Source organism: Hipposideros armiger, unplaced genomic scaffold (genome assembly GCF_001890085.2).
Source record: "Hipposideros armiger isolate ML-2016 unplaced genomic scaffold, ASM189008v1 scaffold_607, whole genome shotgun sequence".
NCBI lineage: Eukaryota > Metazoa > Chordata > Mammalia > Chiroptera > Hipposideridae > Hipposideros > Hipposideros armiger.
In genome coordinates, this window is record NW_017731957.1 from 18,892 (window position 1) to 34,086 (window position 15,195).

The window sequence follows — 15,195 nt, forward strand, 5'->3', positions numbered from 1 at the left end:
GTCGTAAAAATGAAATGGCTCAGAATGCCAGGTGTATCACTGTTCTTCCTTAGCAATTAGAATGTAAAAGGAATGAAATTAGAGTTAAAAATATTTCTCTCTCGCTTACATTCCCAGTTAGGTCTCAGACCTCAGGAAATTCAGTTCAGGCCACCAGTGTCAATGGAGCACCTGCTGTGGGTGGATCCAGGTGAGAACACGAGGCAGAACCTGCAGAGGGATTAACACACACTTAAGTGTGCCCCTTGGTGCCTCGGTTTCCCCATTTGTAAAAGTAATGAGGATAGCTCTCCCTGCAAGGGATTTCATTTGTATGACCAGTTAAACATCTAGTGCAGCAGTTCTCAACCTTCCTAATGCCGTGACCCCTTAATACAGTTCCTCATGTTGTGGTGACCCCCAACCATAAAATTATTTTCGTTGCTACTCTATAACTGTAATTTTGCTACTGTTATGAATCGTAATGTAAGTATCTTTTTGTGTCCCGATGGTCTTAGGCGACCCCTGTGAAAGGGTCGTTCAACCCCCAAAGGGGTCGCGACCCACAGGTTGAGAACCAATGCTCTAGTGAAACATGAATGCCATTTAAATTATTAATCAATAGAACTAGTCAGAAACAGAAACCGGCTCGCTCACTCTTTCCTATATTTATAATTAGAGTTATATGTTTTAACAGATCCTTATATCATGTTTCCAGGAACTGTTCTAGCACTTCACATAAAAACCTACTACATAGATACTGTTAATATCCCCACAGTACAGATGAGGAAACCGAGACCCAGAAAGATCCCCCTACAAGCCCACAGACACGTCCTCTGAGTCATGGGGGGGGGCAGTCTGGTTCATAATCTTACCAAGTGCACGTGATGACCTCGCAGGCTGGCGTGTCCCTATCACAGACTGGGGGCTGTTTTCACTCAGGAAGCCTGCGTGGGGATGGGTTCTCTTTTGTATCCCTCAATGTGAGGCAGTTTGCACTTATTTCCTGAGGAAATTATTGCAGCTGCCTGAGAGTTAAATGGCTTTTTCATCTAATCTGTGGTGGAATTAAAAAGCATAAGAATAGATTTTTTTCAGGAGACATCTCTTTCTGTTTTGAAACCACCACCAGTTGTGCCCCCCCCCCTTGAGTGTGCAGATGAGGACACCAGCAGGCCCGAATTCCTGCTTTCCAAGTAAGAAGTTTGAGATGGGGTCAGCTCCCTCCTCCCCGGCTGCCACCCCCTTATCAGAAGTCTGCATTCCCGGCTTCCTTTAACTTTCATAACCCTATTCATTCAAGCTGTAAGACAAAAAGAGCAGAATTCACCAGACGGAAATTGGGCAATTTTTGCAACCTCATCATCCCCCTCTTTCCCCTCCCCTCACTCCCACCCCTCCACCATCCAAACAGCAAGCAAACAAGCAGTCATCCATTTTCCAGACATACTTTCAAGTGTTCATTACTCTCTGAATAGGAATTTCATACAGTTCAACCATGTGTGTGTGTGCACGCGTGTGTATGTGTGTGTATCTGTGTGTCTGTGTGTATTTTAAATGTGTCCTTTGGAGAAAGACTCTGTCAGTGGCACATTTCCTTGATGGTTATTTCATCAGGATGTTTTTCTGCTAACCTTCCACAGATATGTACCTGCTCCCAAATAGCATTTAATGAAGAGGTCTTGGAAATAAATCTCTGAAAACAAAAGCTACTTTATTTATCATCTGCATGGACAGCAGCCAAGGAGGCTCATCTGTAAAATGCATGATTAGCGACCAGAGGACTGTATGTGCGTGTGCCTGAGCAGGGCAGGTATCGCCGGTGTCAATAAAATCCTGGTTTTCAGTTCCCTCTTCTCTGATCAGAATAAGAATTAGGTTACATGGAAACTAAATGACTAGAGGTGGCAGAGGAAGAAAAATACATTATTTTTATTACTGTAATATCCTTCTTCCCATATTCTTTTCATACCAAAACAGGGTGCTAGAGATCTTTGGGAATAACTATATATAAAAAGAAAGCAGAGGCTTTTTTTAAAGCAGAGTTTTGTGAAGAAAATATTTACTTTTTTTGTAAAATAAAAATAAAAGTGCTCCATATTTCTTTTTTTAAAGGCTATTGGTCCTTAGGATTGGCTCCTTGCTGTGTTCAAGTCCTGGTAATCATAATATGACTAAGCCAAGTTGTTTAGAAGCCTTGTTATAATATAGTCTCTATAAATCACCATGGTTAAGGCATGGGGCTAACATGTTTGACTAAGTGGGAGCTAGATGACTAATCTTAAAAAGACTGATCAATAAGAAAACAAAATGCATGTGATGTAAAAATGATATGGAACATAGTGTATAATTTGCATATTAACATCTGGCAGGACTTCGGGGCCTGTTTCAGTGGAAAGAGTAGGGTACCATTCGGCACGGACTTGGTAGCTCCTTGAGTTTTGTCACTTCATTTAATCTCTTTGGGCCTCATTTTCTTCATACGTAAAATGGGAATGCAATGATTTCTGTTTTACAAAGGTAGTATTGAAGAATATTTAAAACAGTAAATGTCAAAATATTTTATATGTGTAAGATTCTTTTTAATTACCTTCCTAGTGTAGATGGATTACAGTGGTAGTTAATTGAACTTTACATTAATAGAATCATAACAAGAGTTACTTTAATTGAGGCGCTGCTTTGTCCCTCCCCTACCACCTTTCCTACCTTTTAGTTTTGCTCTGACTTTTCCCCTTTCTCCTTGCTAAGAGGAGGGAAACCCATTTTTTCAGTTAAACTAATGGGTTCCCTTGGTTCTTCCTACCAGTTCTTTCTCCTTGTTGTAGGACTCTTTCCTCCGAGTCTCTCCTGCCCAGTAATCACCAGTTGCCCACAGATGCCAGGCTCTGTAGGCCCACTGACATGGAATTCCTAGTGGGGACCCAGCTGCCTGGCTGTGGTCCCTGTCGCAAGCCTGGCGAGGCCCTTACACGTCTGAGTCACGGCTGCATCTTAAGGCCATGCCTGTCTCTTTCTGCCATTTTCCATATTCACACCATCACCATGGCTGACCAGCTCCTTAGGAAACCATTTCCAGAAATTAATACCCCATCACATTTAACCTTTCTTGAGAGTTTCTCTTGACAGTTTTAGGTTAGTTTTTACTATGTTCTCCTCTAAACTTACATGGAAAACTGGCCCTCGCTGCCCTATTTCTGCCATGATGGGTGTGTTTCTCCACTTTCTGAGGAGTGGTATCTTACTCGTCTTTATAATTGCTCTGTCTGTCACAGTGCCTGATACGTAGAAAGAGAGTGTACCGAGCCCAGGAACCAGAGCCAGCCTGCCTGGGTCCCAGCCCAGCTATGCTGCTCGCCGACTAAAATGATATAGTTCTAAACAGTATAGAATGATATACTAGTTACATAACTACAATCCTGGGCAAGCCTTTTAGCCCCTCTGTGCCTCAGGCTGCTCGTGCATAGCAAGGGTTAATGTGAGGACTGACAGAAGCAGTAGGGCAGGCAGTAACTGGCACATAGAGCTCCATAAATACGGGCTCTCAGTAGTGGCGGGATGGGTGTTGGGATGGCAGCACGGTAATGTGTGCTGATCGGGGGATGAGCTTAGGACCCTAGCTGGTCTTTGGCAGTGAGCTTCTCTAGAACAATAGAAGAGTCTTCTTTTAGTTTGAATACAGTGAAAACCCTGTAGCTTTGCTCAGCCGTGTTGTGTTTTTCAGAACCTTCCCGATCTGTATACAGGCCGAATGAGGTCACCTCTGCAGATGGCTGGACTGCAGCACTCGTGCTGCAATGGCTCCTGAGTGTCAGGTGCAGCACACAGGAACATGCCGTCTCTGGAAACGCTAGTGGTTTCCTGTTACAATTACAGACACTGAGATTGGACACACAGAATCAGCAGAATGTTTCATGAACATAGATGCTGAATATATATCCTTTTGGTAAATCATTTCCAAGTAGATATGTTGCTTTTCTTCATTTTGTGGATGAATATGTCACATAGCCTTTTGTGCATAGATGCAGAACACATTTTTAAAATGGACATACATATAAATAAGCTGGTATATCTTAGTGGTTAGAAGCACACATTTTGATATTCAGCAGACAGGGTTCACGTCTTAGCTCCACCCTAAATAGCATATGACTTTGAGTGAGTCACTAAACTTCTGTAAATTAGTTTCTCCAGCTGTAAACTGGGAAATCAATAGTACTTACCTCCTAAGGTTGTCTTTGGAGATTAAATGTCAGAATGTCTGAAACGTCTTCAGCTTAGTACCTAATATGTGCATAGTGAGTGCTCAGTAAATGTTGGATAATATATTTAAAATCAACAGAACTACCAAATTGGGTCTTAGTGTGGGCCAATGCGATAGTGAGGAGCAATGCATGTGTGACCAGTGTCCTTGTACAGAGTGACAGAAACAGCACGTTAGACTAGAACGGTGGCTCGCAATACTCTGTACTCATCAGAGTCCCTGGGGAGCTGTCAGAAGACACCCATGCCAGGCCCTCCCCTCAGAGCTGTAGGTCCCATAGGTCAGGGGCTGGGGCACCAGCCGGCTGGACTGAGAGCCTCTGAGCTGGAACCTGTGCTCCGTGGGTAACAAGGTCACGGCCAGCACCCACCCGAGCGCCCCTCCCTGCAAATTGCATCTTGGTGTCACCTAGCACAGAGATCACAGGCGTCCACTGGTGGATAGGGGGACAGGCCGGGAGTGCCAGTGTTCACTCAGCTGTGTCCCCACGCCTGAACAAACATTCCCAGCATCTAACCTGCAGATAAGGATTTCAGCAGGAGAGGAGACTACCCCAGCAGACGCATTGCTCTTTCACCCCTAAGCCCACGTATGTAGTGCCTGTCCCATCAGGTTTTATATTCGTCAGCAGGAGAGCTGTTTGTAAACTATACTGACCTGGTCAGCACCTTGATTTTTTTTGAGGGGAAAAAACAGGTTTTGCTTCATTTTTGCACATAGCCTACAATGTCTTATGTTATAAGCAGCTCTTGACCCTTCTCTTTCACTAAATTTTAAGCTCCTTTTGATGAGTGCCTATGTGTTATTCATTTTAAATTTCTTAACAGCTGCTTTGCACATTGTAGGCACAGTGAAATTCCTGGAGAATTGGATTCACCATGAGCAACCTGTAACCAGTCATTAAGATCAGCTTTGAAAATGTATTCTGAGGTCATTAAATTATTCATATCAGCCACATATAAAAAATATGTAGATATGAGGGAACAAGTACAAATGTAAGATTACACTTTCACAGTAAACCCAGACTTCCATTTACTGAAACTTTGGGAATGGGTAAGGGAACACACTGGTATTAAAGCCACTGAAACTCACCCTTTCATCTTTTTAAGCAAAAGTATACATTAATTTCCTGAAATTTGGGGAAAATACCATACTTAAATCAAATTCAGTTATCTAGGAGTCACACTAAGACCTAAGGCCGAACAGCAGTAGGCAGGAGGTAAACCCAGGAACTGAGTGATCCTGGACTTGGGTGATCAATTTCTTGTATTAGAGAGTTGATTGACTGTAACAAAAATAAATTTATGTTATTTCTGCAAGTTACATTAACTTCTCCGAGCAATCGCTCTGTGAGATCCTGTAGGGAAGATCACAGAATCACAAGACGTGCCTTTTGCTCTCGTAAGGCCCCTACTCTCCTTCCTGCCAAGGAGTCCCACTGCCTGCTAGCCACGTCCTCTTGGATGTCATGACTATAGTTCAAATTCAACATTCTAAACGCAGTTCATCTACTCTTAGCATTTGGAAATGAAAGGAACTTCAGGTACTTGGCTGATGGATTCGGCTGATAGAATACCTTTGTTGAAGGTCTTTTTCTTGCCCTGAAGACCTCCCTTTCTTCCCGTTATACAGTCATCTGTTTCAGATCGTCCCTCTCTTCATCCCTTAAAGTAACTTAACCAATATTTAAATTAAATATTTAAATTAGCCTATACTTACCTCCCGGTCAGATTGTAAATTTCTTGGGGAAAATAACGTTTTACTGATCTTGTTGTCTCTTATGTACCTTTCATGTTTTCTTCTTGCACATGGAGTTCAATAAATATTTGTTGAATAAATGAATGAAGAACAACGAAAGACTGACAAGGATGGCTTGATTGATGCCAAAATGTTTTCAGAGCATACGTGTTGTCGACATTTGTATTTTTATAACCCTTCTCTAGCTTTTTTATAATGTACCATTTTTGCTTTGATTGGCTTGAATCTTTAAGAGATCCAACCTCTACTATCACTGTAATATTTTTAAGACAGTTGAAAACAGTGGTGAGAGCTAACAGTGGAAAATTCACCAACCTGCCAGCCCTAAAATAGACTCAGCCACCTCATAACCTCTTTTTGTGTTCATTGGGTTTATCTAGTGCCTTTGCTTTAGAGCTAAGAGCATTTACCAGTCACCCAAAGGGATCCCGTATTTCAAGCACCCGCAGTCAATAGGTAATAAGAGTGTCTCTGCTGGTGACATCCTGCTTTGGGTCTCCCCTCACTGCCCTACTCAAGCCCAGTCAGTGCTCCCTGCCTGCCGCACCAGGCTGCACAGAGGAGAAGCCCTGAAAGCAGGACACGGCAGGTACACAGGCCTCGTGCACGTAACGGCTGACACGGACCGTCCGTGCCGCTGGCCCAGCGTAGCGCCCCTGCTCGCTGCACTGCTCACAGCCTCTTCAGGACATGATGGGCTCTTCGTCCTTCTCCTCAGCAAGCAGATCCTCCATCTAGCCTTTTCCCACCTCCCGTCTCTGCTTTCTGCCTTCCCTCCTTGTCACAGTCTGAGAACAGGTGAACCCACCAAAGCCTTCCTGAGCGCTGCCATGGTTCTGGTTCATTAGCGGCACACAGAACAAGTGAGAAGGGGCCGACAGCCCCACACAATCCCACCTGACCGTGAGCCGGTAATGAGTGGATCAGCTCAAGGGAAGTTCAAGGTTTTACAGCTCACTCTTCTGCTGTTTCTCCAGGAAGGCTCCCCATTGCAGCGCCCCCCTGCAGGACCTGTACCTCCTGCCATCCCCAGCCTCTGCCACCCCCTTTCCAAGAACAGGGAACTCGAGCCCAGCAGCAGTTAGCATCATGATTCAAGGACCAAGGGACAGACAGGAGAATAGATGCAGCGAAGAAATACACCCCTCCAACTGAAATGAAGAGCCAGTATTCTTCCCTTTTCAGCCTCCCTCTCCAAAAAATAAACAATTAAATAAAAGAAATTCAGAACCTTGGTGAACTCTGCCAAAAGGAAATCACCTCCTATCTGGTTTATCAAATTCAGGTTCTTCACAACTTCCATTGGAACAAAGATGGTCTCCATATCACCTCTCAACTGAGGGTAACAGGAAGGCATTGCAAACCATTCGAATCCTTGGGTTATTTGGGGAGGAAGTTACTGAAAAATAGCCTGTAGGAAAGTGTTTGATTCCAATTCATTCAGGCTCAGGCTAAATTTCTTACGATGCTGCAGGCAGAGGAGAGGTGATGGGGGCCGGAGGAGTGGCAGACCCCTGTACTGATTAGAACACTGGGCTGCGTTTTCTGACTTGGTGCTATTTATCAAACACAATTAATGACAGCCCCTTGGGGTCGCAGGCAGCTGGACATTCAGGGCCAAGTCCCCAGCTAAGGACCCATGGAAGGGAGTCACTGCATGTGGCAGGACCCCGTGGCACGGACCTCCAGCCCTGGAAGAATGAACCCCTCATTCCCATGTCCCTCACCTTGCCTGGGTATCGTCTTCTGACACCACTGAGTTTTATTTGGTAAAGGAATGGAAAGAAACGAGGGATCATAGGTCTGGCACCTTTCTTTGCATGGGTGGAGGTCCTTTGGTCCAGGGCATACTCCTTGGAAAGTGTTTCTTTGTTGGGTTGGACTTTGACGTTTCCCTAAATGAGCAGAGGATCTGTCCTTGGCCCAACTTTGTTACTGTCTGAGCAACTTAACAACCTTTTTCTTCATTTCTTTGTTTAGGTTTATATTGTGAATTGGTTGTTCTGGAACTTATTTTTGTAGTTTATGAGAACATGACATCATTATCAGGGATAAGGGGCCACAAACTCCTTTTTTTTTAAAGATTTTATTGGGGAATTGGGGAAGGGGAACAGTGTTGGGGAATCAGGGAAGGGGAACAGCCAAGTTTTTGTCCTTCAGTCTTACTTGTGGAGGGTGCAGCTAGTTCAGCTCCAAGTCCAGTTGCCATCAGGTCACCCGTCGGCAGCTCAGGGAAGCTAAGCTCAAGGTGTTGTGTTCAATCTTAGTTGCGGATTCCATGCGGGAGTCTGCCGGCAACCTAGTTGTTAGGAGCACGTGCTCTCACCAGCTGAGCCATCCTGCCACCTGTTGACAGCTCAGTGGCAGCTCAGCTCGGGCGCAGCTCATTGGCCCATGTGGGGATCAAACCTGTGACCCTGTTGCTCAGGGCTCAGACTCATAACCAACTGAGCCACTTGGCCAGCCCGCCAGACTTGATAAAACTCTTTCTCCCTTCCTTCCTAGGTATATCATCATATCAGTCAGGGTCCAGGCAGGAGACAGAAACTACACCAGTTTTTTTTGTTTTGTTTTGTTTTTAAGGAAGATAAATTAATCTAAAGAAATGTTATCCTTTGAGGGAGGTGAGTAAAAAGTCAAAAGGAAAACACTAAGGTTTCATGGCTATAGTGAATGCAGGATGCAGCGACCCCCTCCAGGGTTTTGGGAACATAGAAGGAGGTTGGAATTCAAGAAACATAAAAGCCTGATGGAGGGGCCCCCAACAGTAACACCGGGACCTCTGAGGAGGAGGAAGGGCGAGTCTCGGAGCTCAGAGTGGGAGTGCCAGCTGTGCTAAGGTCTCTGGGGAGGGTTCTGCAGGTGTTGCAGAAACTGCAGCGTGAATTCAGCTGTTGCTGTTGGTCATCCTGGCATTACTGGGGTACAGAAGCAGTATTGCTGGGGTCCCTGACAGCAGGGAGCCCTCAAGGAAAAGCCATTCCTTCTCCCTCCTCCCGCCTGCAGCCTCCCTCCAGGGAGCCCCTGGCAGAGCAGAAATTCGGTTAGCAGAGGCCAGCCCAGTCTCACACAGCCGAGTGCAGGGAGGCGGGTTTGGATCTGGGAGGCAGGCACTGGGTAATGGGCACATAAAGTACAGTGCTTCCTTAGCCTCGGAGGAAATTGGAGGTCTTTCTCTTTAGTCACCCTTAGCCGTGAGCATCCTGTTCTGTTTTCCTCCCTTCCAGCTCTACACTTGACCCTTTAGCTCTCCAGAAAAGAAGTCTATAAAAAGGCCCTCAGCATTTCCACGTTTCCAGTTTGTTATCCCTTCATCCCCTCTGCCAAGAGGGCTCTACCCTGAATCCTTCAATATATGTACCTAGGGTGGAATGATGTCTCAGCTCTCTCTCCCAACCACTTGTGCTTCATAGATGCTTTTCTCCTCTTTTAGCATTTCCCTTCTCACCCCTTCCTGCCTCACCATCCAGAGAACCATTGTCCCTGGAACTACAGTCTGAGTGAGGTTGTTGAAACCAGCAATCATTAAAAGCCACAGGCTTTCTAATTCAATTCCACAAACGTTGGTCATTCCTGTCCCGTGCCAAGCACCATGCTCATATAAAGGAGAAAATGTAGTCCCTGCCTTGGCGACATTTGTAATCAGGTGATGCAAAGAGATATGTAAGCTCTTCCAAACTCTTCCCAGGTTCCAGACCATAATGATAAGCGCCCAGCATGGGGAAGCAGTAGAATTAGCTGGACCTGAGTTCAGCCATTGTTTGGCTGTGCAGGGGCAAGAAATGCAGTAGTAAACACTTAGGTACTAACTCTATGCTTTACATACACCCATGCCTTTAGTCCCCACACAGCCCCGCGAGGGACTGCTGGCAGGGTCCCTCTCTTGTAGTGAGAGGCTGAGAGATAAGGGAGCAGCCCAAGTCACAACTAGTAAGTGGCAGAACTGTTGTACCAGCTGAGTGCCCTCCCCATGGGCTTCATTTGAAGATGAAGTGAGGCAATAGTGTCCGGCACATGCAAACCACTAACTAAATGGTAACCATTATTATGTTGTTAGTCTGATGAATTTTTTTAAAAAGCTTATAAAACAAGAAGAAAGGGATAATTAATCCTACCTTCCCTTGTATGGTGTTTTGTAATTTATAAGGGTTTTAATATATATTATCGCATTTAATCTTCGTGATAATTCAGTGAGGTAAGGAGATCCTTCCTGATTACAGAGAGTCTGTGGAGGCTCACAGACCTGCCGCAGCTCAGGTAGGAACACGGGTCCTAGGAGACCCAGAGCAGGCAGCACGACCACTGTGGGCCCTCCACGTTCTGGGTGGCCTTCAGGAAGGGGGCCCTTGGCTGGCTATGGTGCGGTGTACAGGATGAGTTAGAGATTTGGGGGCTGCACACACCTGTATTCAGACCCCACCGCTCCCATAGCCTGTGCACTGTAAGCACTACAGCGCCTGGTCTTCCGTTTCCCATCCTCACAGTCTGCACAACGCTGTCTGCCTCCCCACACCATGAGGGTGGCTAAATGGAAGTGAAAAACCTTGTGCCTGCACATGTAACCAGCACAAATGGTAGTTTTTGGAGAAAAGGAGAAACCCCAACAGTTGGTTTCATGGCTGATCCTATCTACAGGTACAGCCTGATTCCCTTTGCATAAGGGGGGAAATTCGTCTTTAATGATTAGCTTGGAATGTTACCTCTTGAGTGATCAAATGTTGCTTGCTCATAGCCTCAGCAACATTGCCAAGATTTATTTGATAGAACTCTGAAAATCTTGTTTTTCCAACTCTAAATAGTTAAAATTGTAAACTGGCAAGAAACCCAGGGTCATTTTCAATGGGAGAAATTGTGATTTGAGTGGAGGTGACACCCAAGGCATCCTGCAAGTCAGGACATGGATCTGTTCAGCAAATGCCTCTGCCTGTTCTCTTCGGGCCTCTAGGAGGCAGGGTGGCATGACTCAGGAAACCAGCAGACTCGAAAATTTGGGTTGCACTTGGTCGTTTTGGCTAAAATTTTATGAAAAGCAAACCCCACTAATAACCTTTCTCAGGTTCTCCCTACCCAACTTGGTTAAACCCATCATTTCTCAGGGTGTACTTGACAATGGCCCAGGTTTTTCAGGGTACCACTCATGACATCCTGAAGGACAGTTTTGATCAGACAACAGTGTGTGAGGTGCTAAGTGCCTTCTTTTGCTGATGCAGACACTTGGGCCCAGAGGGTTGGCAGTTTATCCACAGTTAAGAGAGAAGCCGAATCCCGGAACTCTCCCTCTTATGACAGCGGGATTATGGTTACAGAAGGTAATCAGTCACTATTTTTCTCTCTCTGTCACGTTTGACTTTTGACCAGACAGCCAAAAACTTCTTAATATGCTCTCCCTGTTTTATTATTTTAATGAACTCATCTTACTGAGACTTTTACCTAATGGACGGGAGGTATGTTTCTCCCTGGAAAGGTGAAGGTGATCTAATGACCCCATTTGGGCTTTTAGCTGTATTTCCAAAGATGGCGGCGTCTGTTCCCACACCACAGGAAGTCTTCCCTCTGCTCCAGTGCCCTTACCACGTTGTATGGATCACTTCTTATGGTCTCCTGCCCCTCTTGTCTGTGAGTCCTTTGGTGGCAGGGATGGTGTCTGAGTAGCCAGAGTGACCGAGATGGGCAAGACACATAGTAGGTGCCTGGTTAGTGCTAGTTGTCTGGTGTCTGTTCTGCTGGCTGTCGGGGGAGTGGAGCCTTCTCCATCAGAACCCTGTATTCACATTCCATTTCTTTTTAACCAAGGTATCGCCTCTACCCTCTGTGAACTTTGTGCTGGACTTGGTCGGACTCTTTTGGATTCAGTGCAGAAGAAAATAATGCTTCACATTTCCCCCTAACGTGGGAAGTTGAACTCATTGTTTTTTGTGTTGAAATACAAACAAACAGCTGGAATTTAACTTAAAGAAAAAAAACATTTCTTTTTAAAATGTGAGTGCATAAACTGGAGTCAGTGTTTCCCTCCATTACATAATTTCTATAAGTAAATGACTAAGCATTGATACCCTTTTGCTTTAATTTTTTTAAATCGAGTATCTGATATTTTGAAAATAATGTGTTTAATTTATAAACTACAATACTGTGGATACTCATGAAGCCACCACCCAATTGTGACTGTCACCAGTACCTGACATCTCATGTATTTCCTTCCCCAGCCCATCTCACCCCACCTCATCCCATCCCACCCCCCGGCCCTCCCCTACCCTGCTCCCTCAGAGCAGCTGCGATGTTGTCTCTTAAAAATTTAGGTGGTTGCAGTTAGTTTTTTGTTCCTTTTCCATTTCTATCCTGTGGCCAAGAGTTGATATTGGACTGTTTTCTAGAAAAACCAAATCAATAAATGTTTTCAGAAGTAATTAGCTTAACCCACCTCCCTGGGCACTTCTGTCTCCAAACAGGATGGAGAACAAACCTTTAGACCCAGACACAGGGCAGGTGTCTGTCCATCGTGGTCTTTTGCTGAGAAGCAACTGAAACAGTGTTGATTCTTTGGCTTTATGGGGGTCAAGAAGAAATATTAAAACATGTAATATAAGGGATCTGACCTAAAAGGACCAGTAGATGGGTATGGGGAAAGAGGACAGGGTGAGGAAGAAAGGAAGAAGGTCAAAGCCAAGGCTTTACTCTATAAAAGGCTTCCTTGTGTGTGAGAGTCGAACGTTTTCTCTTCACTCCAATTTTGAACAAGCCATTGGAGAAATCAGATGTCTTAAGTTCCTCAGGTTAATTTTTGTTTTGCTCATTTTCTTCTGAGCACTGGAGTAGTCAGAAGGCCAGCTCTGTATGAACTCAGGCAAGTTCAAGTTACTTTGTCTAGCTGGCCCGCAGTTTTACCTTTCAGCACATACAGTCCCTAACAGAACAGGGACTTGTAGAGGTTACAATTAACATGAAGTGGAAAAGAAATCGCGAGCCAGATCATGGAGTTCATGCTCTAAACATACACCATTTTGAGGTTAAATTTGTGGTTGAGGATTAACAGACCTAGTTTCGCATTATGTATTTTTAAATCTAGGGCTTCCATTCACTTACCTGAGGCATATAGAAGGGAAATATCTGTCTTCTAATAAACATGATCAACTGGGAAAAATTATAATCATAAAACTACATGTGATCTCACAAAATACTGTGAGGCCATGAAGATACAGATAGGAAGTTTCATGGAGGATTTAAATGATTGAGCAAAACTTCTACAAATGTTTTCTAAGAGGGAAAACTAGAGTACGGAAGTAATGTTTGCTGGCTCTAGAAAGGCTAAATTATTGAACCTGAAAAAATGAATTTAAGAGAAGAAGTATTTGATAAATTCTGAAGAGGTGATAGAGACTGATAGAAGATAGCACTGCTCCATTTCTAGAGACCCTTATTTCTTTGATCAGTAAGTTTATTTATTCATTTATTGTGTTCATAACTACTTATTGAGATATAATCCACGTACTATACAATTTAGTCATTTGAATTGTGTGATTCAGCAGTCTTTAGTATATTCATAGAGACATGCAACCATCTCCACAATCAATTTTAGAACATTTTCATCACTCCACCAGTGCTCTAAGGTAGGGGTCTGGGCTGCAGGCTCCCACCCTCTCTGCAATTCCTTCTTTAACCAGAGGCAGCTGTGATGTTTTATTTGAACAAAGATTTGTAAGGCTTCCTTTTTTCTTTTATTTCTTAGTTCAAAACCATTACATTCAGGCAGAGCCCTGAAACCACGCTCCAGTCCCTGAGGTCCTGTGGAGAGTGTAGGGCTTCCGTCAGTGGTGGAGCCCCCCACCCCCACCCTGCTTACTGGCTGCCAGAGTGTTTCCTTGTTTGTCACTTGCGTGGTGGTATGTGATTGGTTTCAAATAAGAGTTCTGGAGCTTTAAAGGAAATTGGAGATGATTCAAAAAGACTTGAAATTCTGGTTCTGCTTTTAGGATAGTTGTGGGGACCGTGGTATAGAAACAGGAGGAGTTAATTCAACATACGGTTGCCAAAATGATTGTTCCACACTATTTTAGTATGGAAATACTTTGTTTCCTGTGTCTCTTCAAACAGAACTGAAATTCTATCAAAAGTTAGGGACAAATGTGGGGAACTTCCTGAAGTTTAGAAGAATGTGTGTAGAACCAAGTGGGTCTCCTGCGGGTTTTTGGTGAAGTACCAGGACAGAAGTTGCCTGAGTAGGAGCTGTGCCCACCTCTGACCAGTACTCTGCTCCTGCCCCTCAGTGACACTACGGAAGAATAAAAGCAAAATACTGGAAAAAAGTGGGGAAAATCTGTCATGTTAAGGCCGCATGGAATCCTGAGTTAGGACAACCTGAATTTGCAGAGCACCAAGTCTGCCGGCCAGATGTGAGAAGCAGCTTTTACTGTAAAATGAATAGAGTGCATTAAAGTCAGGGCTATCAAACATGTGAGTATAGGCAAAGTAACTGGTCGAGCATAGTATTTTTATAGATAAAACTGATGTTTAAGTGAATTTAGGTAAGAACACAATCCCATGGACTGTAAATAGACTGGAAGTGCTTTTAAATCAAGACAATTAATCGGAAAGCTGAGTGAATCATTTGAAAAGGAAATCTCCTGGAAGGCACCAGAGGGAAAAATGTTAGATTTGATCTTATTTACACAAGTATTAATTAGACTGAATAGACTGCTGCTGGAAACAGTCCTACAGACTGAGCCCTTTTCTATGAGCCCCTAGTTTTAAATGGGAGGCCTTAAAGCACAGGGGTGACGAGCACAACCTGGCCCTGCATTTGGCCTTGGCTCTGCCACTTCCTGGCTGTTTGACCTTGGGCTGTGACCCAGTTTCTTTGTGGACACAGTGAGAATGGTCACAGTGGCCGTCTCTTATTAGTATTGTTCTGTGTGTGAATGAGATGGTGCATGTACAGTGCCGAGCAGTCCTGGGCACACAGCTAGCACCCTATGCACGGTAACTGGTAACAGTATAATCACAATAAAACCCAGGGAGACGTGTTCTGGTCTAGAAAGAGAAGCCGTACCTAGAAGAGCTGCGGAGTATTCCTTTGCCTAAATTTGGCCGTGGTTAAAAGCTGACTGAAAGTCACCGTGACAATTTCCGAACTCTGTGGAGAACCTGTCGAGGAAGGGTGCCCTCCTATTAGAGTGACTGTCAAAATAATTTCTAAACCAAAAAAA